Below are 26,062 nucleotides of genomic sequence, written 5' to 3'. Positions count from 1 at the left end.
TCTGAGGATTGAAGTAAGACAATACTCTAGCAACAACGAATTTATGCTTTTTTTTTTTTAACAGTAAAAGTTTGTGCCGACTTCAGTTTAGTTTTACTTCATTTTAGTTCTGCATAGGTAAAAAACACACATTTCAGTTTTGCTCAGTTCTAAATAGAAATTAGCTCTACTTTCCAGCTGTTTTAAACATTTTATTGTTGCAATTACAACACACTCACTGTAACTCACTACGTTAGTTAAACAGTAGATATACAAACTCTAGAAATACACGTCAGCTTCTTCTCGCCAAACATTTACTTTAAGCAATAGCTGTGGTCTAAACATCTATTTGTTGAGATAATGTCACCCTCTATGAAACATTTATTCATGTGAAAAGCACAAAAAGACAGAAAAATCAGCCACATCAAGTGAAATATCCGTAGATGAAAATTAGAGAGCTGGGAGAGACAGAGAGAAAAACTGTGCCCTTTCATTGCCTTTCCATTACATGATGGGAAAAAGTCACAGCAGACCCACAGGCCAACGCAGATGTGAGGCTGGCAGTGGCGTGGCTGGAACAGGAGCGGTAGCTTAGGGTGCTGCTAACTCTGAGACAGTTAAGGTTAAGTTAAGGACACTCAATGTTAGATTGTTTTTGTCACACATACAGTCTTAAAGTGTTTCACTTTCTCATTTAACCATTTCTTCATACCAGTGGTAAGAAATATTCATGCAGAAGGGGCTGTACTGTCCAGATGATTTTTAGAAGGGATGTTATGGTCGTACTTTTGAAAGATATCCAAATAAAAATACAGAAAATACAGTGAACGCTCAAGTTATTTTTGCAGGAAGATTTGAAAAACACCCTAAGTGTTTGGTGTCAGTATGTTCTGATGACCAATCCTAATTCTTTGGTTATCAAGTAACACAGAGCAAGGTGTATTGTTCTTTTTTTTTGTAAGTGTGGAAAAAAATAGGACCATGTCATGAGGATATGATGGATAATATCTTAATTGACCAAAAATAATTGATGGATTTACTCTTCACTTTGTTTATGTCATGATTCCGTGCACAAAACACAAGTTAAAAAAAAAAAAAAAAAAAAAAAATACCTGACCCCCAGACTCCTTTTTGCTGTTCCTCCACTAATTTCTCTAGTAAACCTCAGAGGAGGCTTGTGCTGAACGGGGTGAGACAAACTGTTAATTCAAACTAAATCCACCGATCAAACCCCTGAGGAGCAGCAAAGCTCTAATCTGTCATCTCTCTACAGCAGGACACACACATGCCTGGAAAGTGCATGTACTTCTTATTCATGTTTACTTTTACATGTGTGTATCTCTGCCAAAACAATCATCCAACCAAGGTTCATCCTCTCATCCTGACATGTCTAGCTGTGCCACAGCTCAGCTCTTTGCCACTACAGAGGATTAGTTTGGTCTTCTCTACTATCTTGATGCCGCTTCAGCATGTGCCTCCACCATCTCCACCACCCTCACTTTCGGATGCAACGGAAGAAGCTTAAACACAGTTTCCCTGCTGGGTGACATGGTGCTGTCCACAAAAGGTAGGTGTCTGACAGAGTCTGCATGCGTGACTCACACTGCAGTCATACAACAGAGACAGAATGAGGGGAAGTGAGGGGAGTGATAGTAGAATCAGGAAGGGATCGTTCAATCTCCAAGACAGGATAAACAGAGGGGCTTGATTTTAAAAATAAATCTCAATTCATCTTGTCTGTCAAAAAAAAAAAAAATCAGTCTCCATCTTCATCCAATGCAAGTAATCAAGTAAAAAAAGCAACAAAAAAATACCCTCAAAAAACAATCAAACATAAATGCATAAAACATACAGCAACATATAAAAGAGAAGAAAATGGTCAGAAATGGTTCTGCCAAACACTTCATCATCAGAAACTTGCTGTTCTCTCTGAAATCCAGGAAGTGAATGAAACCCCTGAGCAGCAGCATATATATGGACTTCAGTAAATACGCATTTGGATGTCTGCAGCATGCAATAACTGATTTTTACCAAAGCTGAAATGGGAACAGTGTCACCCATGAGCAAGAGAGAGCCGTCACTGTGTGGATGCCGATCTCACACAGGCACGGATCCGCATGAGCTGCCTAGAGGTTACAGACGGCGTTCACAAAGAACCAACTCTACAGCTTGGGGGCTAAATAAATGGACGTGCTATCACTCAAGTAACAAACGGACTTATGACCCATATATGACACACTCAGTCGGTGACATTGTGCTTCATGACAAAAAGCTTTAACTTTGAGCCAAGAGGTTTGAGAAAAAGAGCTGCCAGTTCAACAGGCATGTAAAAGATTTAACAACGGTGTGATGACGCTCTACTAGGGTGACAGAGTGTGTGTCCTCCTTTGTGTTTGATAGCTGAAATGTTCAGTGCTGCGTCTGCACACTGACTCGTCAGATCAGCCTCAAACACATGCGCACAGGCATGTGTGTGCATGCACACGCGCACACGCACGCACGCACACGCACACACGCACACACGCGCACACGCACACACGCACACACACACACACGCACACACACACACACACACACACACACACACACACACACACACACACACACACACAGTCTCCTTCCATTTCTGCAAGCTAAAACACACAAGATAAAGTTGTTATTTTTTTTCTGAATGGATAAACTTTCTTACTTGAGGAACATCTGAACAACAAAATCAAAATGGACAGTGATGACTCAGTAAGGCTGTCTGACATAACCTGTGGTAGAAATTACGCTTGGAAATGAACAATGGCAGATATGAGAGAGGCTGGAGAGAAGCCTCAGGGGTCGAGCAGCGATCAAAACCAGCGCAATGCAGAAATGTGGTGGAATTAAATTAAAAAGAGAAGAGAGAAGAATGAGTGCATTTTCATGGTTACGGAACATGTGTTGAGGGGGTTTGTGACTTTCAGGGGTCAGTAAAACTCACTCAAATCTACTGGTGATGCATATGAATGATGGTAGAAGAAGCAAAGCATGAAGGGTGAAGATGGAGGTGAATACTAGAGTAAAATTATCCATACGCAGCCTCCCCTCAACTCTCATATCTCATCACCGTAGTCTGAGAAGACGCAAAGCCAGTCATCTCACTGCAGCGTCATAATGTGGTGGACACGAAACAGTTATGCCTCAACTGTGTCATTTAGACACTCTCCACGAACACAAAGAAGCTTCAATTACAAGATATTTGAGATGCATCAGTACATGAATGTGAGTTTTCAGATTAAAGATGCCTCAAAGTGCTGTAAAATCAGGGTGGCTGAAATTGAATTAACTGGGGAGCAGTTGATATCCTTTTGATACAATACCGGCAGTAAACAAGCCCAAACATTTTATTCAATACCCGAGACTGCTTCTGTAGCAGGAACACATCCAGCAAATTTGACAGACTGGGATTAAGGCCAATTTTTATCAAAGAAAGTATTTTAGCCTTTAGACCACTTCTATTTGTGTATACTCAGTGTGGACAGCTGGTTCAGAGTAGATAGATGCCCTACGATGATGGGAGAAGGGATGAAGCTGCTCATGAGAATGTTGACAGGAGCATCCCACGAGAAGTTTGGCCGCACAAAAGACCAGCTAGGGACCCTTATTTCAACTGTGTCCATCGCTGAGATGAACAAGTGTGTGTAAACTCTGAAAAGCTCTGCACATTCTTCAGTTTTGTTTTGCAGCGTGGGGCTATCCTCCAGAGGGCCTGCTCCGTCGGCCACCAAACTGAGAGACGCAGTGGATTTCTGCTGCTTTATTCTCCTTGTAATCAATTTTTGTTAATTGGGATTTGTTCATTTTCTGTTCCGTATTTAAACATAGAAAGGATTAGCATTAGAGGATAACATACATCTTTTTTATCATCCCTGACTGAAATGGAGGAGGTGAACTATCATTATGCTAAAATACTGCTTAATAAAACAAAGATAATTAAAATCAAGTTCGCAACCCTGGCAACCACTATATATTTCACTTAAAAAAATATAAGATCACATAGCTTTTGAAAAATGAATCAATGTTGTAAATACTGCTTAAATAACCAACTGACTGCCTGAAACGACACAGCTATATAACTTTAAAAGACACTAATAGTAATGAATAATAATCCTAAAATGGGCCCTTGCTTTATAAATCAATCAATCAATAAATAAATTAATAAACAATATTTCCCAAACAATATTAAAAGAGTGAACGGATGATGACCTTTATAAATTAGAAAACATTGTATGTTAAAATTTACAGATGTAAAAAAAAAAAAAAAGCTATCACTTTAGATTGTGTAATCTAGTTGTTGAGTGTATGGTTCTGTTAACTTCCAGGTACTTGAGTGAATGAGATTCAGGGAGTCAAAAAAATAATATATTGTAAACAGTAACAATTTCTAAAATATATTTCACAGACACAAACAGAAACACACAGGCCACACGAGGATGTCTTAGAGAACCATGAATTGTTGCTGATGGTAGACATAGTTGCATAACAGATTTGTACTTTGGGCAAGACCCCAAATGTTTTTGACCTTACACTAAATGACTGCTAGACTAATTAGACTGGAGAGTGCTGATCTTCTGGTGAGGGCACAAACGAAGCGGCTGAGGCATGTAGAGTTGTCTAGATAGATAAAAGCATTGCGATGTTGAAGCTGTAACCTTGCATCCCCTCGTTTTGTGATTTAATACAAACAGACTGAACTTAGTCCAAAGCTCAGACATATGAGTGAGATTTTCCCTCGATGTTAGCAGTTTTAACAACTTAAGTTGTGTTGAGGAAGCTGCTGCCGGGCTTTACAGCAACACAGACGTCCGCGTCAAGTGTCTGTCAGTTGAAAAGGCAAACGTTATGAATCTATTAGGTGAAGTCAAGGATTTTACTGACACAGAATCTGTCCATCAAACTTGTAAGACGCTTGTATGTTTTCTGTTTTGTTTGTGGTAATGCAGTTAATTACTCACCCGAGGACTCCCAGCTGTCTCAGCACTCTGTGTTTCCTTCTTCCTCTGCTCCTGAGCTACAATGTCTTTCAGATATTCATTCACCTGGAAGAGAGCACATGTTTGACCACAATTACCACAAGCAGCATTTTCAATCCAAAGAAACAAGAGTGAGCACATTGAACCCTGGAGGGCCCAAGTCACCCGTAGCTTCTACTGTATGTGTTCCAGCTTCAGCACACCTTAGTGAATACAAAAATACATCCTAATGCTTGTGAGAAGTCATGGTCCAACAATTCTTGATGACGGCGGTTAAAATGAAAATCGGTGTACTTTATTGGCCTGTCTAGTGGAGTTAACAAGCTATGCTACAAACCAAAATGTGAAAACAACAGCCTTTTTATGCTCGTAGAAGCAACATCTAGAAGCAGCGTTAACTTCACGTGCATCATTGTATCTGTGTACATAATATAACAACTCGTTTCCCAATTATCTACAGATTTTTCTCAGCCGACAGTGTCTTGCCATCATATGACCACTCCAAGATGTGAAGTGGGACAAAGTCAACTAGCAACTTTCACAGTTTCCAACTGTGTGAATATGCCTTGTGAATATTGTGAACAGAAGTGCCCACATGTGCTATAAATAGGTGAGTGTAGGACAACTTATATATCTCAAAGACAAACTCCTACACCTCCTATTCTGTGTGCCATGGTGCATAATAAACAGTTGGTTATTGGAATTTTATTGTAATGGCAGTGGTTAATCATGTCAGTCAGTCTAGTATTGAACTTAAAAAAAAAGGAAAACAACAAAACACTGTATTCACCTGATTGTAACTGTTCTACTCCTTATTGGCAGAAGACTGTGATTGCATTGTAGTGTGTGCATGTGTCAACTACGTTCCCCTCACAGCACAGTATGAATCCACAACCAAAGAATATCACTTAAGTACGTCACTACTGTACTTCCTTCTTTGACTTTCTTTGCTATACTGTTTTTATACCTTTGAAAACTGCAGCCCCACGGAGTCCAGAAAAAAAATCTTACTTATCTTAATTTTTTTGGCTGAGTTGTTGCAGTTTGTATTAAACAGTGAAGTCAAGTGGAGTGAAGTTGTATTCATTTCAATCAAAGCTAACCTCTTTCGGTTGATTACAGGTTCAAGCAAATGGACGTGGTGAAATGTATCCATGTAGGCCAGTGGACTCAAACTGCGAGCCATATGTCTGACCAGTAGGACACCAAGACCACACCTCCTGTCAGCTATTGTCCTGTGTGAGCAGTGTGTGTGTCTGTGTGTGTGTGCTGCTCAGTTCAGAGCTGGCAGAAACCCAGCGTTCCTACTAAAAGAATGTAAACAGACCAGACTGTATTGAGGAGTCACAGCCATCTGTTCCAGTGTACGTACACTGACACTTAAAAACTGAAAAATCCTCATTTACACACCACATGGTCACATGTAATGACACTGGCTGATCATTCTTTTGGGAATACCTGGTAGCTCCTGAAAGGAATCCATGTGAAACATGTGTGAGAAGCAGTAAACTCCAATGTCCATTGAAATAATATACCAAGCCAACCACTTCAGCCAGTAATCTTCAAAGGTGAATTTAAATTACAAAAAAAAAAGGTTTTTGACTGAATGAATGAAGCATTTGAAAACATCAGTCCAGTAAAATGTTATAATGTTATAAACACTTGCAAAGCATCTCACATTCATCATTCCAGCAACAGGTTTCAAACATTTCAGATCACCTGTGTGCTGCACACAACATGACTTCATGTCTCCGAGACTAAACCGTGTGTGTGGAGCAGATTTCATGATATTTAGATCAGTGATTCAAGTGAGTATCTCACTCCACTGTAACATCACATTTTCAAATTTTCAGCGTTCAAACTTTGTGTTGGTAAAAAGTCTGAGAAACAGATCCTCAACAGGAAAAAATGTGCTAAACGAGCAACAAGGGAAACCTGTAATTACACATATGCCTTGAAAAATGCAGATGGATCTGCAGTGAGGCCCATAACAGCTTCATATTTAATCTTCTACCACCAATACCACATACACACACTTACTTATACCATTACACACCTTGTTGATCCAGGTGGTCACTGTGTCTTCTGTGTCGTAAGGTGTTTCCACCTCAGGGTCACAGGATGAGTACTGGCTAATGCAAGCCATCACCTTCTCCACACTGACAGTCTCCACTGTGTAAGCCATCATCAGAGTGTCAATCATAGCCAGGTGGGCACTCTGGAAGAGAAAACAGAGCATTTAAAGCTTGAAGAGAGAAAAACAAAGCTGTGCTGTGAGTGCAGCTGGGGCTGAATTTACAGAGACAGTATAGACACATCATTTACAGGCTCAGTTTGTTGTTGTGCCCATCTGTGCACTTAGGTACTGTCAGGCAAATTAAACACTGTATTGGAATTGATATTGTGAATAAATCCATACGGAACACTGTAGGAAAAGAAATGCAAGGAGGACTACAGAACAAAACAAGAATCAGACAATATAAGTCTGATTGGATGTATATAATTAAAAAAATAAATATATATTAAAATTAGTCTATTTGAAAGTTGAGAGCCAATAGAGATAAGTACATGAAACAAAATAAAAGCATCGCAGTGCACTGCTATTCAAACAAGTTGTCAGCCAGACTTGAAACTGCTTGATTGATTTCCTTTTAGAATATTATTTTAAAATTGTCGAGTAATTTGCTGTACAGTAGCTAAGTGTGGAAAAACAGCAATATGACGGCAGTGATTTACAACATCGGAGGAAGACCCAAAAGCCTTTCTTATAATGTACATCAGAAATCTCATCTTTAGCTGACGTCCCTGCGGCTGTTGCCCTGGAAACAAGTGCATCCAACCCTTGCTACAGACCCAGTTTGCTCAGAGCGACTGTTCTTCCTCGAGAAGACTGAGTTAAGACGTCTTCCTGACAACGAGTCCAAGCAGCAGCACTGGTGTCTGCACTCGTCTTTAACCTCAGAGTTCAGATTTATAAACCGTGTTATTTCAGTCATCACTCGTCATGTGTCGTGCAAATGGTAGAAGTCAGATATACTTTGGACATTTCACAAAAAAGCAAAAATAAAAACAAAAACAAATATTTCAAGACCTAAATAATATTTATGGCAATATAAAGCTCGTAAGCTACAAAAGTGAAATCAACTTTTATAGTCAAAAAATCAGAATATCTAAAAAGATTACATAATTATCTTGTTTTATCATCACATGGAAAATTAAATTAAAAAAAGCGTTTAAATATTCAAGCTCAGTATCTGACCAAAAAAATATTTCAATGACAGTTTATGTTTTATTAAAAGCAACTATATTCACTAAAGCAGCTTCTATGGCAGCTCCTAACTCTGTTACAAAACAGTACACAGAGCAGGTTATGTTTATGTCTGTGATTTTGTTTTTACCAAAGATATAAACTTCACTGCCACAGATAAGTTTGTTCACATCTCTGTGAACACTATATATTAAACCAATAAACAGGACTTATACAGGGAGCAGCAGCGTCTGAGGTTAGAGGAGAACAGTCAGAAGGTGACAAAGAGTAAATCTGTTTACTCTATTATCTGTTAATGAATACAACCTTGGAAAACGAGGCAATACAGTTGAAACCACCCAAGATGTTATTATTGTCAGCTAAGACCTGGAAACTGAACAAGTGGATGAACTTTGATGGCATAATTCCTATTTTCACATGAATTCAAAGGAAATGCCTTTCAATCACTTTAAATATACATTTAAACTTTTATTTTTCAGAAATATTTTTTTCTCCAAGTCTTTAAGGAAAAAAAGTCTGCCAGCAGTGAAAGTTGATGTGTATGTGTGCATGTGTGTGTAAGGATCTGAGTGAGTTTGATGAGGGTTAAACTGAGACTGGAGAGGTTTAGAGCATCGCCAAAACTACAGATGTTTAGAGGTGTTCCTGTCTGTAGTGGTCAATATTTATCAAAATGAGTTCATGGAAAAGTAGTGACTTGGCAACAGTTGCAGCCGAGGAGCATTCATGCATACGGACCCAGCAAGGCCTCGTTATCTGATACGATATCTCGATATTTGGGACAGATCACAGAACATGCACAGAGGGCTGAAGTCTCGGCAGCAGCAGCATTGTCAACTACAAACTCTTAAGCAAGTCGTCATAAAGTTGTTGTCAGATCTATTCATGACCTCAGTGTCATTGCATCTTGTTTCAGCTGCTTGCAGTAGAATAATGCCTCAAGCCACAATGCTCCACTCATCTGGAACTGGTTTCTTGTGCATGGCAGAGAGAACGCCGCATGCCAGTGGCCTCCACAGTCACCAGATCGCAGTTAACCAGAGCATCATAGAGATGTGCTGGACTACCAGATTCACAACCGAAAAACCTGCTGAAACCATGTGACTGTAATATGAAAGATGAGAGCAACATCACTAAGGAGCCTTTCTGACACTCGTCAAATGTATCCCATCTCTCACTGGGAGAAAAGTGAACTCAATGTTGTGGTCGCAAGTGTGAATATGGGGCTAACTTGTAGCGCTGCATCACTGATACGACTCTATACAAATGAAAGATTCATTTCATTGTTCAACACAACACAGAAAATACAAACAGCGACAAAATACTGTTTATTTTAAATTACCAATTAAAGGAATTGGCCAGTGGCTTATTGATGAATAATTTCTATGGAATAATCTATGTGTAACTTACAAACAGAAACCCAAAACAGACAGAGACAGACAGACAGACAGACAGACAGACAACATAGTCATGCAATACTTGAAAATTATCATTACAATGTGGAAAATTTGATTTTGGTGAGACTACATTTGAGCATTTGTAGATATGAAGTAAGTCTGCACAGTAAATTTCATCAGCTTTGTTTTCCCTGTCTCTGATCTGGCAACCAGGCGGCAAAGCAACCGCCTGTAATAACACACTGCCAAGATGTGTCCCATTGGAAATCACTTAGCATGTCTAAACAAGATGATACATAATCCAAATGATACCAATAAAACTAAATACATGCATCTAAACAATCCTGTTATCAGGCTGGTGACGGTGGTTACAACTCTGCTTTCCATTTGCACAACAAAACTATCAATTCCAGGCAACATTATTTTTATAAAGGACCAGAGAGAATTGTAAACCCTCAAAGGTTTCTCCCACTCCCACTCTGTCTTCATTTCCTTCCCGCTGAGTAATTGAAGGATATTGATTGTGATCGGCTGTGGGGTGACGAGATAAAATGGCAACAGGAAAAGTTAATTTTATTTGTTAGACCACAGACCTGAAGCCTTTAATAACAGTGAATGACAACAAGGGATTGTGTGGGACGGAGAGGTGAAGGACCTAGAGCTCAGTTCAAGATTCATTTGCTTTCACTGAGATAATGAATATTTCATGAAGAAACAACATAACCACACTCGACAAGCAGAGATATTGTTTCAATGAACCGTATGAACCAATGCCCCGTAACAAAACCAACATCTGTGAAAAGTGTATGAGATAGAAACTGAAAATAGAAACATGAAATAAGTGAATAAAGAACCAGTGACAATAATAATCCGTCGATTTGACTTTCTCTAATAGCCATCTAAATATTGAATGTCTATAATCACGTTTATTTGTTGAGAATTTATCTTCTGGCAATGCCTCTCGCGGTCTTCATATTTTTATCCCATGAAGATAAAACATACAATGATGTAAATTCCTGTGTATTTGCATTTTCTTGGTTTACGGTATATGTTGCGCAGCAGACAAAGGCTGGAACAAAACATTTTGACATGACTCTTTGCCCCAAGGATGGAGTTACTGAGCTAATTAATTAATTGAGTTAACAATTAATGAGGCTGATCGAGTTCACTAGCATGGTCAAACTGCTTGAAATTCTAAAGCTTCATACTGTTTGTGTTGTGTTCAATATCATCTTCAAGCAAATATGCTTACTGAAGATGGCATAACAGAGCCTTTGTGTTCTGTCAGTTGCTCCAAAACAGCGACCCTTTTCTACGTGAATAAAAGAATACAAGTGGAAATTGCCTTTTGAACATTCTCTGCACTTCATCTGGTTTACTTGTCGCTGCTGCACAGCGTGACGCTCACAGAAATGGATGGTTAGTGAAGGATTGGCTGACCGTGTGCAAATGTCAGACAAAATTTAGAGGGGCAGTAAAGCTATAGTAATTGGATGTATGTAGCGAAGAGAGGAAAAAAGGAAAGAAGCCATTGAAAATTTCTTCACCGCCTGAAGAAAGGGTCAGCCTTTCTCATTACCGCAGACATGACTGTCGTTGGCAGTCGAGCTGTTTCCTCTCAAACATCCCCTGACGTCATGCTTACTAACCTTTCAGGTTTGCTGGGAGCATATGCTTTTGATTCAAAATGGCTGTAGCCCAATGGTGTTAAACCAGCGGGGGTGGGCCTCTCCTGGGGGGTGCCAGAGAGCATCAGGATATAACCAGGGGGCTGTTCGACGGCATGATTAAGTTCTTTTTAATTCTTTAAATGAAAAAAGATATAAAAAAAAATAATAATAATTTAAAAAAGTGTGTTGGGGTGGCGGGAGTAAAACTGCAAAAATGACTTTATGAAAACAAATGTTTAGAACTGATTTTTTTTGTAGGTGTGATCAGACAAATCAAAGATGTAAAAACAGTTGAGTGCAAAAACATAACAGTTTTAGCAACAGTAACAACATATAAAGACTCCCCAGATATTTTAAATTGAAAGCATTAATGCCTTTCACTGTTTTACCGTATTCATACAGCTGAACAAAATGAAACCACAGAGCCGCCCGGCACAATGTCAGCAGCCACCGCTCGGCCCACTGGATCAGTCACTGATCAAATGTCCTGCTTGGGGGTATCTCCATAGCAGAACGAGGAGAAACGTAGCCCTTTCATCCCATTTGATTTATTTCCCAGGACACAAACTGATGACTTTGTAATCATAAAGCAGCTCAAGATATTTCCAATATCATACACTGCATGTAAAAATGGTTCTAATGAGCTGATCTTCACCACGAGAGGTAGAATGGTTTACACACGTCCAAGAAGGAATGCAAAAACACGAAACAACGCTTACACATACATTTTGCTCTCGATCAAAATGGCTGGACTGCTTAAATTGTGTTCTAAATACGTAAGAAGATGCTGCTTCATGGTCAATATCCTGTTTTTTAACTGTATCCCTACCAAGGGAAATAGGCAAGCTGCTCATTTTTTATTAAAGTGGAAATTCGAAGGTGAAAATCCACTTTATACGGGCTTGATTTAACATCAGACCAAGGGACTGCAAACATGAACCACAGCCACTTCCAAAATGCAACGTGTTAAGTGTTATATCTCTCATTTGTGTGTCTAAATTAAAATTTACATTGTCAGACCAATGAGCTGCCCCTGATCAACCCCTGTGATACTGATAAACAAACAAACAAAAAAGAACATTTTCATTCTCAGGATTAATGTGATACGGCTCCGGAGGGGAGAAAAAAAGGCTTTGAAGAAATCAGATGTCTGAGCTTTTCTCCTCTTCTTAATGACATTTAACAATATCAAAATTAACTTCTAATAAGTGTTGATGGTTTGAAAATTGTAATGATATAAATAACCATACAGGCTATGTCGATGATTTATGAATTTATGAATTCCCAAAGTTTTTTAATGAACTTTCAGCAGAGGAAGTGGAAATGGATGCAGAAAGAGACCATTGTGCTATGCGCACACACACACACACGAACGCACACACGCACGCACGCACGCACACACAAGCAAAAAGTGATCTAACATTAGCTGGTGGGTGATGTAATATTGAAAAGAGGCCTGCTTTTAGCATCAAAGCTCCGCTGCGCTGGTGGAGAGTCCAGATGTCTAAAAACTGAATCTGTCTACCTTCAGGTAACTTCACGCCAGCTCAGCTGGACATAGAAAACCACTCAGCTGCACCACTCTCTGGTGTCTTTCAAAGGTCATAACTACTGTAAAAGTAAAGTCCTAAAGAGAAATTTCATCCTTTCGTATATTTTCGGCCATATTTCAGCAACTAATCAATTCACATAATTTTAAGACATAAAGAAGTACTACATTTAATGGTTGTGCTATTTGCAACACATATATATTTTGTGTGGATACGTATGTACTTGAAGTGTTGCACTTTTACAATTCAAGTAGTTATATATTCCACCTAAAGACAGGCATGACTTTGAAATAAAATATCAACGAATGGCTTCTATAGGCAGAGCTGAAGTGTATGTTCACAGAATTAATTCACTCAATCCTTTATGTGCATGTTTTGAGAATTATGATTAGTATACGAAGTGTATTCCATTTAGCTTGTGTGATTACACAATGCTGCCTGATGTAAACTGCCCAAATCAATAAAAACAAGTTAAGGTGTTTCTGAAGTTAAGTCAAAAACTTAGTGTGGAATATACAGAGTGACAGTTTTAAAATGTGTGGACTCACCAGTCAGACTGTTTCGTAGTTTTAGAACGTGTGACAGTTTTAGAATATTTCATAGTGTGCTGGAAGATAAATGGGGGTGTTAAAAGATCATTTCAGGTTCAAACCTACTCTGTGGAGAGTGTGTCTTCTCCCGGTGCCTGTGTGAGATTTCTTTGGGCATTTGAACTTTCTCCCACAGCCCAGAGACATGGGCAGAATGGGAAAAAGACCACTGTGCCAATTTAAAACTACCAAAGGCACTTGCACTTTAATTTTCCCAAGATGCAATTTGTTGGCCTTTCACATTGTAAAGCATTTCAACATAATAATCTATGGAAGCTTACACTGAGGATTAAAATTTATGTTAAACCTATAGAAAAGCTGGGGGGAGGGTGGCATTAAATTATATAATTGAAGAGACTGAATGTCTGACTTGACCAAATGTATTCGACCTATGACACCTGGGCAGCACATCAACACCATTTTCCAAGAAGATTAAAGTCCAGGTTCTCTCAGACTGACTAGTGTCCACTGAGCTGTAGAAAAAACAATACTTGATGCAGAAAGAATGTCTACGTAATAAAATAACAACACACACCCATTTAGAGTTGGGTTCATTTACATAAGTCCAAAAATACTCCTTACAATCAGATTGAGCGGTCAATCTCTTTCAAAATGTTTCATGTAGCCACCTTAGCAGATCCGACTCACCCAGATCGAATTAAAGTTTTGATCAGACTGGAATACTTAATACTGAATACACTGGATCGGGTTGATGAAGGAGATTATTCAGCAGATTATTATACTCCCTCGATAGGAAGGAGTCACATAATGGCGTTCACTGAAAACAGGAAGCAGGAATTAGGAAACTCAAAACCAAAACAAGCTGAAGACCTGGACACCATATGTCCAGTTGTCACAACATTGTCACAACTTTGACCACAGTAATTTATTGTTTTTTAGACTGATTTGACATCATTCTATTTTAACAATCAGCAAAGGCTGAAACATCTAGGCAGCCAAATTATAGAATTTACATTAGCTTTGTAAATTCTCCTTATTAGACAGGCGAGCAAGCAAAACATGTTTCCCAAAATAATGAAACGGCACACTGATCAGCAGCAGCTTTTCTACTGTAGTTTTCTTTAACAATACCTGCCTGTTCTGGACGACTTGTCTTTCAACAGCCTGCCCAACATTAACCACAAAACAAAAAGGCAACACACACATTCCCACATGTTTGTGGACTCTGTTCATACAGAAAATGCCAACTGTGAGGTCTGCCATCATTTTTGGGATTGGAGTTTTTTTATGCACCATATATTCTCCCTCCATATGCTCCAAACCCAATCTAGCAATTATCTTCAAACCTCAAAGCTAACCTTTGAAAAAGGATCTAGGGACAAGACTGTGGCTACCAGCCAGTGTTGACTTACCCCAGAGAGACTCCCGCATTCCATATTCTTCCATCCTGTTTAAAAAGGCATTCTGGGCCCGAGAGTTTTGATGTGAGGACAGGAAAAAAAGACTATTTGATACTTATTTTAGACTGATCTCATTTTAAGGTGGAAGTGTGTCCATTTCAAATGAACAACATGGTAGTTTTACCTGGTGGCAGAGTTAATCTAACATAAGCAAAGATATAAACAGTAAAATAAATGAAGAATTATGCATTCTCACACATCCTCTGTTCAGATAGGTCTGCTTTCCTTTTCGTAACACCGTCTCAATTTAATTCCCTTGTGTCAGCAAAAAAAAAAAAGAAAAAAGAAAAAAGAAAAGCACAATAATGTATATTTATGAGAGGAGCACTACCTTATCTTTCCATGTATGCATTGAAGGCTTCTTGCCCACTTACGGCTGTTTGATTTATTCTACTTTAAAAAAAAATAGATAACTGCATTACATACAAGTAATTGAGTGTGCTTTTGCGTAACATTTAAAGCAGTTACTGTCTGCATATATTGCTCATCTCAAACAGGAATTCATTACTGAGGTATGTTTCAATGGTTGCTAAGACTTACCAGCACAGCCAGAGTGATTAATCAAAAAAAAAATAAAAAAAATCCCTGTTTCAAATTCTAAAAGAGAGATTGATTTTTTTCACCCTTTTATTACGCAGCATAATAAGCTTAATGTGGTTTCACACTAAATCAGAAGATGAAGCACTTTATAGTGCTGCTGTTCAGAATCCGCCCTGCTGTCAAAATGTCTTGTGCTACAGACTGCTGTTCCCTGGAATATTTTGTTATTCTTCCCTTTTGAAGCAAGAGATGATAACGGCGTATCAGTACATGTCAATACAATATGTGAGCATTAGCGCACTTTCCAGTGCCAACAATTTCAAGTAAATCAGCTATTTATTTTTCCCAGTTTGTCACAAGCACACTACTGTGTCATTAATAGTAATGCATGAAAGAAAAATGACATTAACATTGATATAAAATTAAATATAGCAATATAGCAATAGCAGACTTTTAAATCAACAGCACTTTTTGATCAGTTAAAAGAATGGTACGCTCTCCTAAATTCACATTTCTTAAATAACCTGCACAAATATACCACATTTCAAGTCAATCTCCCCTTAAAACGATGATATTCTACCAGACTGACACATTGCCATGTTGGGTGGAACCCATCATCTTTCAGCTTTATCTCAACTGCATGGTGGTGGCAGCAAAAAGAAGACCTTGACTCTTTGGAAAACTGAAGTTGTGTCTTCATTTATGACCTGCTTGTTGTCAGAAAACACCAAGTTGTCACATATGGATAGAGTGGGGTTAAGTGTTTCTCTTAGCTCTGTAATCTTTAGTAAAACAGAGCAAACTTTCATGCACTATTTGTATTTGCTCATAATATATCTGTCAAATGACGCTTGTGTTGTACTTGTACTACATGAATAAGCATCCCATTGCTGGTTCTTAACTTCTTACTATCTATAAGAGGCTTTTTTTTCCCTTCTCCACATCTTTTTCTTCTTTTGTCTTAGTTATAACTAACTGAGCCATAGGACTCTATAAACTCGTCCTTGTAAATAATTTTTGTTGTGTTTTTCTGTTCATATCATTCTTATGCATATACCAATCACTGCTTAGCTTAGCCCAGCATGTATTAATATTACTTGTTTAAATTTACCCTACTGTTTTGTTATTTAGCTTTTACGTATTCTGTGTTCTTTCTGTGTGGAGCCGTCGCAAGAAGTTCCCTCTGGGAATAATACTGTATTTCTACACCATTCTATTACATCCGGACAGATGAAAGAGATCTACTGGCACTAATGTTACAGAAGCAAGCCCCGGAAACAATGAAAGTAAAAATGATGAAAATGTTATAAAAATTGCGTTGATAAATCATTTTCACATAAATATGTAGGTATCTTTTAAACCATTTCGAATAACACTCAGGGCTGCAGCAGTAAGCATGGCTGTATGAACATGTCCTTTTCTTTACACACTAAATATTGTGAAATCTTATAATTTAATGCTTCTTAATACACAAGGATGGAGGTCTGGGACCGTCGCATAATGCGCTCGCTGTTTATCCATCCATACCGTACTGCCTGGGAGTCATTGCTGGCATTAAGCAAAACATGGCTGTGGCTCCGCTGAGGCCTATGAGGACTTGGACAAGCTTCCCTTCCACCCTGCTGCTTCAGCTCATCTTTGTTCATGACATCAAGTACAGTGGGAAAGAATAAGGACAGTGGATGCCAGTTTTATGTCAACGATTGTCTAGTTTTCTTCTGGGCTCTTTTTGTGCTTTGTTGCGTGCATATATCAATGTGTGGCTCGGCGTGTGATGCTGCATCTTAGAAATACTGTCTGCCTGCTTGAATCCAGCATTTCAGCAATCTTCTTTTTTTTTTCTTTTTTTTTTTGTTAGAGCCTGGCAATGTTCACTACTACCACAAAGATGGCAGCACGTGCACACGAACACCCCAACACTCACAGCACATGGCTGCACAGACACACTGTGCACACAAGCAGGGCACATGCGACATACGCAAGCAAAAGCTCCCCCACTCATGCTCCCACCTACATGCAAATACAACACCCAGCCTACTGGAGTGTGACCATGGAAACAGCGTGCCTGCCCAATAGGAGCACTGATGGGAGCAGCATGGGAGAGAGAGAGAGAGAGAGAGAGAGAGAGAGAGAGAGAGAGAGAGAGAGAGAGAGAGAGAGAGAGAGAGAGAGAGAGAGAGAGAGAGAGAGAGAGAGAGAGAGAGAGAGAGAGAGAGAGAGAGAGAGACAACAGAAGGCAGTGCAATGCATTCACCTCTATCTTTCCATGCAGCACACGAAGAGCTCTAATAATAATAATGATAATCATAATAAAATTCCAAGATTAATGTTTGAATTGCATCTCAGGCATTCTTTGCAGCATTTTTGCTTCATCCCAAATGAAGTGTCTGCTTTATCAGTGCTTGTTTGGGGGGCAAAGCTCAAATGTCAGCAGTGGCATAAACTGACTCATTCTTATACTGACTTTATCTATTTAATAGGAGGAATTTAAATGGTTTTATTACAATATGCAATAGTTTGAGTGAATCTGTGTCCAATAAATGCCATAAATAAAAAAAATAACAAAATGATAATAAGAGGACATTAAGTTCAATCTACTTAAAGTTTGAACGGCAACACTCCTCTGTTATTATACATGTTAGGGAATGGTGGCCTGGTGCGGAGAGTACAAGAAAAGCTCTAAGGAGCAGCATGACCCATTTGCTGATCCGTTATTGAATATTAATAGTTTGACATCCAAGGCACAGCAGTTTTGAAGTCTGTTGATCCTCAACATGCTGAGGTTAAACAAGAGGAAACATTTGAGATTTATCAAACAGTGCTAGAGTTTTGAACTAGTGCTAGCATTATTGGACACAAACTAGCAACAGTAACAATAGTCCTTCTTCACAAATTTTCAGCAAAAAAAAAAAAAAAAGTTGTTTGAAACTTGAATAGACATTTTCTTCCTGCCCTTGGCTGAGAAGTGTTTGAATACAATGGTGTTGAATCCCTAGGATGATGATTTGGCAAAGCTGGCAGAGTGAGTATGTATGGGCAGAAACATGAAAAGGCAGTGCCTTTGCTTTTCTCACTATCAGAGCAGAGATGCCCTTGAGCAAGGCCATTAAGCATCACTGCTCCACTGAAGCCGACTCAGTATCCAACAGCACACTGTGGTTGCATTTCACAGTTTCTCTGATGAAGGACATGAGTGTTTCTGCATGAGTTCATCAAAACTGCATGAATTGAAATAAGTAATAAAATATCAAACTGACACCAAACATATAAACAATATTGCTAACTCTCTGCAGAAGTGTAGTCCTTTAACTGTATGGCTTTGCACATGCTTAAAGGCGTTAAAAAAAAAAAAAAAAAAAAAACAATTGTCGAACCTCAAAATATTTTAATATAATCAAACAGTTTTTTTTCTCAGCTATCTCTCCATTTGTGACAAACTCGAATGTGTCAAGCTGTGTAATGAATTTACAAAATATGGTAATTTCAGTATTCACAATTATTAGCAAATTTCAATTTTCTACTTTATTGAATGTATTTGAAAAGCACCTGCAGTTCAAGTCGTATGCTCTATGCGACCAACATTTGAGCTGCTTCAGGCATACAAGAAGAACTGTCGTGCTACCTGTGTGCAATCAGGTCACCAGATCCCCCCACCACACACACACACACACACACACAAGACACAAAGACACACACACACACACACACACACACACACACACACACACACACACACACACACACACACACACACACACACACACACACACACACACACACACACAGTCTCCTTCCATTTCTGCAAGCTAAAACACACAAGATAAAGTTGTTATTTTTTTTCTGAATGGATAAATGGAATGGAAATGAAACAGTGTGACATAGCCACACACACACACACACACACACACCACACACACACACACACACACACAGTCTTGTATTTCTATCCTTGTGGGGACCGTCCATTGACTCCCATTCATGTCTAGCCCCTAACCCTGACCCTTACCCTAACCCTAACCCACACCACAACAAAGCCTAACCCTAAAGAAATGTTTTTGCACTTTTACTTTTTTCAGTAACAACAACATGGTCAAGAAAACACTGTTTCTCCTACTTAGGACCGGAAAAAGGTCCCCACAAGGCACGTTGTTTCACGTTTGCTATCCTTGTGGGGACATTTGGCCCCAACAAGGATAGAAATACGAGAACACACACACACACACACACACACACACACACACACACACACACACACACACACACACACACACACACACACACACACACACACACACAGAGGTACAGAAACACTGAATTTATTTCCATTATTTTTTGAGTCCTGACGTCATTCTTATCTCATCCAAAGTAACTTCACCATGACAACAGACCTTCAGAGGGGCTTCACACAAGGCTCATAATTAATGAAAATGACATTTGGGGCTGCATTTTGATTGAATTATCTGTTTTTTTACTTGCCACAGCTACAAATTCCTAAGATTACATTTGGAATATATTGATCAATAATTCTAGATTATTCCTAGGTTTCCATTCAAATATTCCATTCCAGTTTGCTCTTTTTCTACTCACTGCTGCGCTTCACGATGGCTATGATGGGTAATTCTAGAATATTTTCAGATCGTCATCCCACCTCCACATCTCTCCCTCATTCTCTGTATGCAATACAGGTGGAGGAGGGAGTCAGCGATACAGAATGTGTGTAGGCGATCGAGTGGGCGCTAACCGCAATTTGGACTCTGCGTCTTCACGTGTAGAAATCTGTCACATGGCAGAAGACAGAAGGATGAGGGGGCAGAGTAGTGACGGAACGAGGGAGACAGAGCGAGAGAGATGGATAGAAAAATTGGACCACAAAGCAAAAGCAATCAAGTGAGGAGAAATGCTCTGTTATGACATATGTCAGGCAAGACATGATCAGCATCTGACTGTGCTGCTGACTGACCTACTAAAACTGCCTTCGACATCCTGGAAAAGTGCTTATTCTGAAAAGACTTGTTCTCTGAACAAGCTGAAAAGATATTTAAAAAAAATCTAAATAATACTTTCCTATAAGGCCATAAAGCACTATTTCATTACTGCGCTGGTGTTCTTACACAGAGCCGCTTACAGTTCAAGCCGCAGGTAGAGGTTCGGTCTCCTGCTCCTTCTTTAGAACGGAAAACCAGTGGTGCATTATTTTGTTAAAGCCTCTCAGGACATTAAAACACCCGTCCTAAGTATTTCACAGGAAATGTTTCAACCTGTTTCTGCTCTTCTTCATGATTCATCACACTCCCACAGAGTCACCTTGTCAGCAAAGTTGGATTCTGAAGCAGTCTGTTAATAATAGATGACACCAGGGCACCTGAGCTCAGACATGCAGCAGGTAATCCAAATTAACTGCTTCATGACCCTCATAAAAACAACATTTACAACAACTGTATGTCTTGGGCATTTCTTATTGAAACTGATGAATCACTGACATATCGTAAACCTAAATTAGGCTTTTCAAAAAGTTTTGTGTTTTAAAGGCAGAACACCCTTCAAAGTTCCCTTTGAGTTAGAAATATAATTGATATAATGTACTTTGATATAGCATAAAAATAGTAGCAGAGTCCAATAATGAGCACAATCAAGCAAGCAAATTGCTGTTTAAAAACTATATTCTTAATCACGTGCAGGTATAGCTTAAATAAAGGTAATATAGTGTAAAGGAGGATTTTTCCTACAACTTGAGCCAAACAATGAAATGTTTGGCTGAATTACACAAAACCGAAATATTTTAAGATTCAATTCTATATTGTTTTCAAATAATTTTAGCTTAAAGATGTATTAAGGAGTTTTTCAACTTTAAAAATACTTATTTTACACCATAAATATGTTATAAATATTCAATGATGTGTACAATGTGCCCTGACATATTCATTGTAAGTACCGCTGACAGCACTAAATTGTCACCTGAAAGTTGCAGTGGCGGTTTGGCAATTTGTATTTCTTGGAGAGATTTTGAGAGGATGTGACGTAATGCGCGCTCCCGCTGGCCTAATTTGCTTAGGTTTCGTTTTGTCCACCATTGCTCCGCCAGATGCTTAGCGAGCAACAGCTGAGCAGTATTGAGGATAGCTCTTTCAGAAAGTAAGAAAAGACCAGCTTCTTGCACTGCCACAGCTCCAGCACAGACCCCACCAGGCAATAGAAACTTAAATTTTACTCGAGCGCTACTAAAAGAGCGAGGAAGGAGTTCCCCTCTTCCGTGCACGTACATGGACACAAGCCACAGGCATGAGCGTTTCACTAAGCTGCAGTTACGCCTAAGGCCTGCAGGGGCCCTTGTTTCGCATGAAATGTGTAAACTCCTTAATGCACCTTTAAATTGAGACAATTACGATTTAATAACTAAAAATATTTCAAAATTTCATGAGAGCAGATGCTTCACCAATCATTGATTCAAATGTCATAATCAATTTATCGAAATAAATTCTAAAATGGTACGAAATGTTTATCTTATGTTATCTGTTATGTTTTTAGAGCCACAACAATACTTTTTTTTGTATCCTATTCTTATTTTTTCACATGCATTTGTAAATTGCTGAAACAGAGTAAAACTTTAAAGCAAGTGTTTCTGGTAATATCAGCAGTTTGTCTTCACTAAGATACAGATTAAAATTGCATTAAAATGCATTTTATCACCAATTTGTGTAGAAATCTCAGAACACATGTTATTTTTCTAGTGTGCCACTCTTCAAATTACTGAGTTTTGACTAGTAGTCTATCTCAGCTGTTGAATTTAACAGTTTAAATAAAGCTGTCACTTTTTCAACAGAAAATGAATTAAGAACTCAATAAAATAAAGGAAAATAAAATGATTTGCCAACGACATAAACATGGACGTATAAACAAAGTGGTGAGCACAAACAAATAATTAGAAGCGAGTTTACACAAGTCCACTCAATTTTTTATAATCTAACTATCATTATTAGAATAAAAGGTTGCATGGCAAAGGCTTGCCGCTTTCGCAAAACAATCTATGTACACAAAACAATGTAAAGCCCAACAAAACTTAAATAACTTTGGAATTAGCATAGAAAGGAAATTAAGAACCACAAGACTCTTTAAACAGACTGCAGGCATACTGTGTGCTAATCGTGTCTCAATTGCGATTCACTGATGCAATAAAGCCTCCTGTTGAGAGTTTGCCCCAAAATAATGAGGACACCTCATTCTCGCTCAGTAGGCTGACAGCAAATTCATACTCAACTCCAACAGACACTGAAGAGCGACAAAACCCCAGGAGTATATTGTACATTATATGCTATATGGTCTTGTGTAGAACATAACGATTTTCAATTAAATACAAAAAAATTTTGGTGTGTAATGAACTCCACTGTACATAGCCTAAAATAAGCAATTAGAAATTCTGACAACAACAGTTGATGACTTGCTTGGAAATGTTACTCTCTGTAAAGCCCTATTATGTCTCAGGACTGTAAAAAGTAATCTCAAGTCTTACCATCTGCAGAGGCCTCTTCCGCAGGTCCCTTTCAGTTACCAGCCTTTCCTGGTCAGTTACGTAAAGACCACGCTGAGCCAGTGCCTGGATGACAGCCTCGTGACCCAGCAGTGGCTTGGCAGCATCGCTTTTCAGGATGAGGCTGCCAGCCCTGCAGTAGAGGTCTGCAGAGAGCAGGAGGCTGGCCACAGGAGGTTTCAGGTGCTCTTGGTCATACTGGTCTGTGTAGAAAGGGTCCTTCAGGTCTGCTGGAATACTGTCTGTTTAAAACAGATAAGGACAGAATTCTTGTTAAACCTGCAACACCTCAAGGATAAGAACCACTGTCACCACTGTGTTTAATTTGTGGCAAACTAATATTGGTCACAAAAAGAGGTGCCACATGTTTTAGATGAAGTTGAAAAGAGACAATCAAATACATCTTAAACATAATGTACAAGAAAAAAATATTCAGATCCAGGATGTCTAAGAAAACAATTATTTCCTACTTTTTAATCAGGCCTAAAGACATTTAATTTACTTTTCTTCTATGACTCTGATGTCCATCTTGGCATGGGGCCTGAGGCAATCCTGACTGACTGAGGCAAAAGGCAGGGTCCTCAATATGCAGCCACATCGTCAACTCAAAAAGTAAAAACCACCAGCAACAAACAGACCATAAAAAACAAGCGAACACCTTAAAAATGATCAACTGATAAAGGCGATTTGATTAAGATTCATGTATCTCAGTGCACACATTTTCTGCCATTACTTTTACTTATTTTTGTTGACAGTATTTTGACATGGATATGTGTGGATAGACCTCTGTGTTGCTATAGCAACTGCGGGAGGAGTGTAGCCCGATCGATTCATCTAGTCTGTATAGCGCTGCAGCTTCTACCTCCTTGGGAACACCCTTCACACTGCCTACTTCATCAAAGGGAGTAGATGTGTGTGTGTGTGTGTGTGTGTGTGTGTGTGTGTGTTTATCACCTGAGGCAAGTCCAAGAGAAGAGGATGGCCTAAAAATGATTTAGAAACATTGTTCTTTGCTGCTTTTGTCCTGCAAATGTTCAGCTAGGTGGGAGAATGTATTTTCTATGTTTTTGAAGACTCAAAAGCAGAAAGTATTTTTAAGTGAATTTTTGAATTGTGGCAAGCTAATGCTAGTCAGCAGCAGTTCTATCAATATAAACATGGGAAATTATTTTCAAATGAAATGCTGCATCTGTGTGAAAAATGCTGGACAGCTCAGTACACACACCAGACGCAGGGTTCATCACTCTGTCAGCAGCAGGAGGATAGATATCACTTAGGATAATAGCTCATGCGCATGAATGGGCAAGCAGAGTAAAATATGGCATGCAAGTCACCACAATGACAGTTATATGATCCCAAACATTGCTACCCATCCTCTGTCACATGTACACGAATCACCTGCATTCAATGGGAGCTATCGTCGAGGTCATCTACAGATGAACTCTTGATTTTTGTGTTACAGCAGATGCAGAAGCAGTGACTATGATTAAGCACCTTTTTCTTTCTCTGTATATGATACAGACCCAAACTAAATAATCTTGAGGGTACAATAATTTGCTGACATTCATTTGGTTGAAACACCATGAAGCACATGTCCCTTAGTTTGCTCCATCTTTCAATTTTTAATTACTTTTGTAGTAGTAAAGCTTTATTTATGCAAGACGTCTGCGCAACATGGTTATATCACCAGTTTCATTCACCAGCTACTGACAAAAAAAAAAAAAAAAAAACTGAATGAAAAAAGTCTGGCTTTAAATGTCTTAAAGAAGGATTTTTGCAAAACAATCTCATTATATGGTGTGGACAGATCATATTCACTTTCACCTAATAGCTTCATCCAGCATCTATCAAAGCACTTCAGCTCAAAGTAAATCTTTCTTCAGCTCTTGCCAAGAACCACAGAAAAAGCTACAGACTGGAAATGTATTGTGTGACGTGTAACATTTCCTGAACGAAGATGATCTGCAGTGTGGCTTTGCATCTGGCAAGTATTCTAGTAGCATAATTCTTGATGTGCTCTTGCACTGGTGTAATGAGGCAAATACATGTGAAGTATTCAGAGGAGCGTAGGCTGGGATCCAGAGATGAGCCTGCTTGCTGTCTTCTTCTTGTGGTTCTTTCACTCTCTCTCAGTGTCTCTCTCTCTCTCTCTCTGAGGGGCTGTATTTTTGGAATTGGCCCATTTCATTCAGTCCTGATTGAAAATACACAGAGGATCTACACAGGATCTTGTGTTGTGTGGGGATGTTACAACATTGTGGTGGAGACTGATGCGCTTAGACGAACTGAGTATTAGACTTACACTGTAGGCACAACACTAAGGAAGTGAAATGGACCCCTGAGTAAAAGAACTAAATGGGAGAGACACAAATCTACTAGCTTTTATATTTTAAAGTTATTAAATAAGTACATAACATATTCAGTATTAAAATTAACATTAAAAATTAAACATCTTATCGGTTGTTAATGTCACTTTGTGCTATAACTGCATATCACGTCCTTCCATGGGTTACACCTAAATCCGTTGTCATTTTGCATCTTTCTATTTCTGGGGCCCGGTTAGAAAAGCATCTGTTTCTTGTAAAACAATATTTATTAACAACAAACTGTGAGAAATTTAAAATTGCAACACTTATAGTTCTGTTTTTTTTTTCTATTGACTTGAATCAGTTTTTAAGGAAACACTTGAAATCTTTACAAAGTTTAAGGTAGGCTTCTTTTGAGGCATGACGTTTACTTTTAACTATGGGGAAAAGAATCATGATAAAATGAAATAAAGTAGGCAAAAAAATAAGTATTTTGCAAGAACCCACACTTTAAGAACAGAAATTATTGTGAAAGTATTGGGGGATAACAAATGGTAAAAAGAGCTTTAGAGCAAACCCCGATGGCAACAACAGATTCTAGCATACTGGCACCTAACAAGCACAAGATTAAACTGCTATTACCAACGCCAATTACCAGTAATAGGTTAAAATGTAAACAGAAAAAAAATATGATATTCACCCAATAAATAAATAATAAATAAATAAATAAACAGGTTGTCATGTGTGATGAGTTAAAGATAACAGGTTAATGTGATGCAAGTGGCGGGAGTTCATCCACCTACACTTTGAAAACCA

General features: G+C 38.7%; 1 pseudogene; it reads right to left on the bottom strand.

The window, feature by feature from the left end:
- Window positions 1-26,062, bottom strand: part of LOC115381430 (calmodulin-regulated spectrin-associated protein 2-like) — a 48,136-nt pseudogene that overhangs the window by 20,782 nt on the left and 1,292 nt on the right.

Source organism: Salarias fasciatus, chromosome 23, assembly GCF_902148845.1.
Source record: "Salarias fasciatus chromosome 23, fSalaFa1.1, whole genome shotgun sequence".
Classification (NCBI taxonomy): Eukaryota; Metazoa; Chordata; class Actinopteri; order Blenniiformes; family Blenniidae; genus Salarias; species Salarias fasciatus.
Note: the sequence above shows the minus strand (reverse complement) of the source record. Positions and strands in the feature narration are given on the sequence as shown.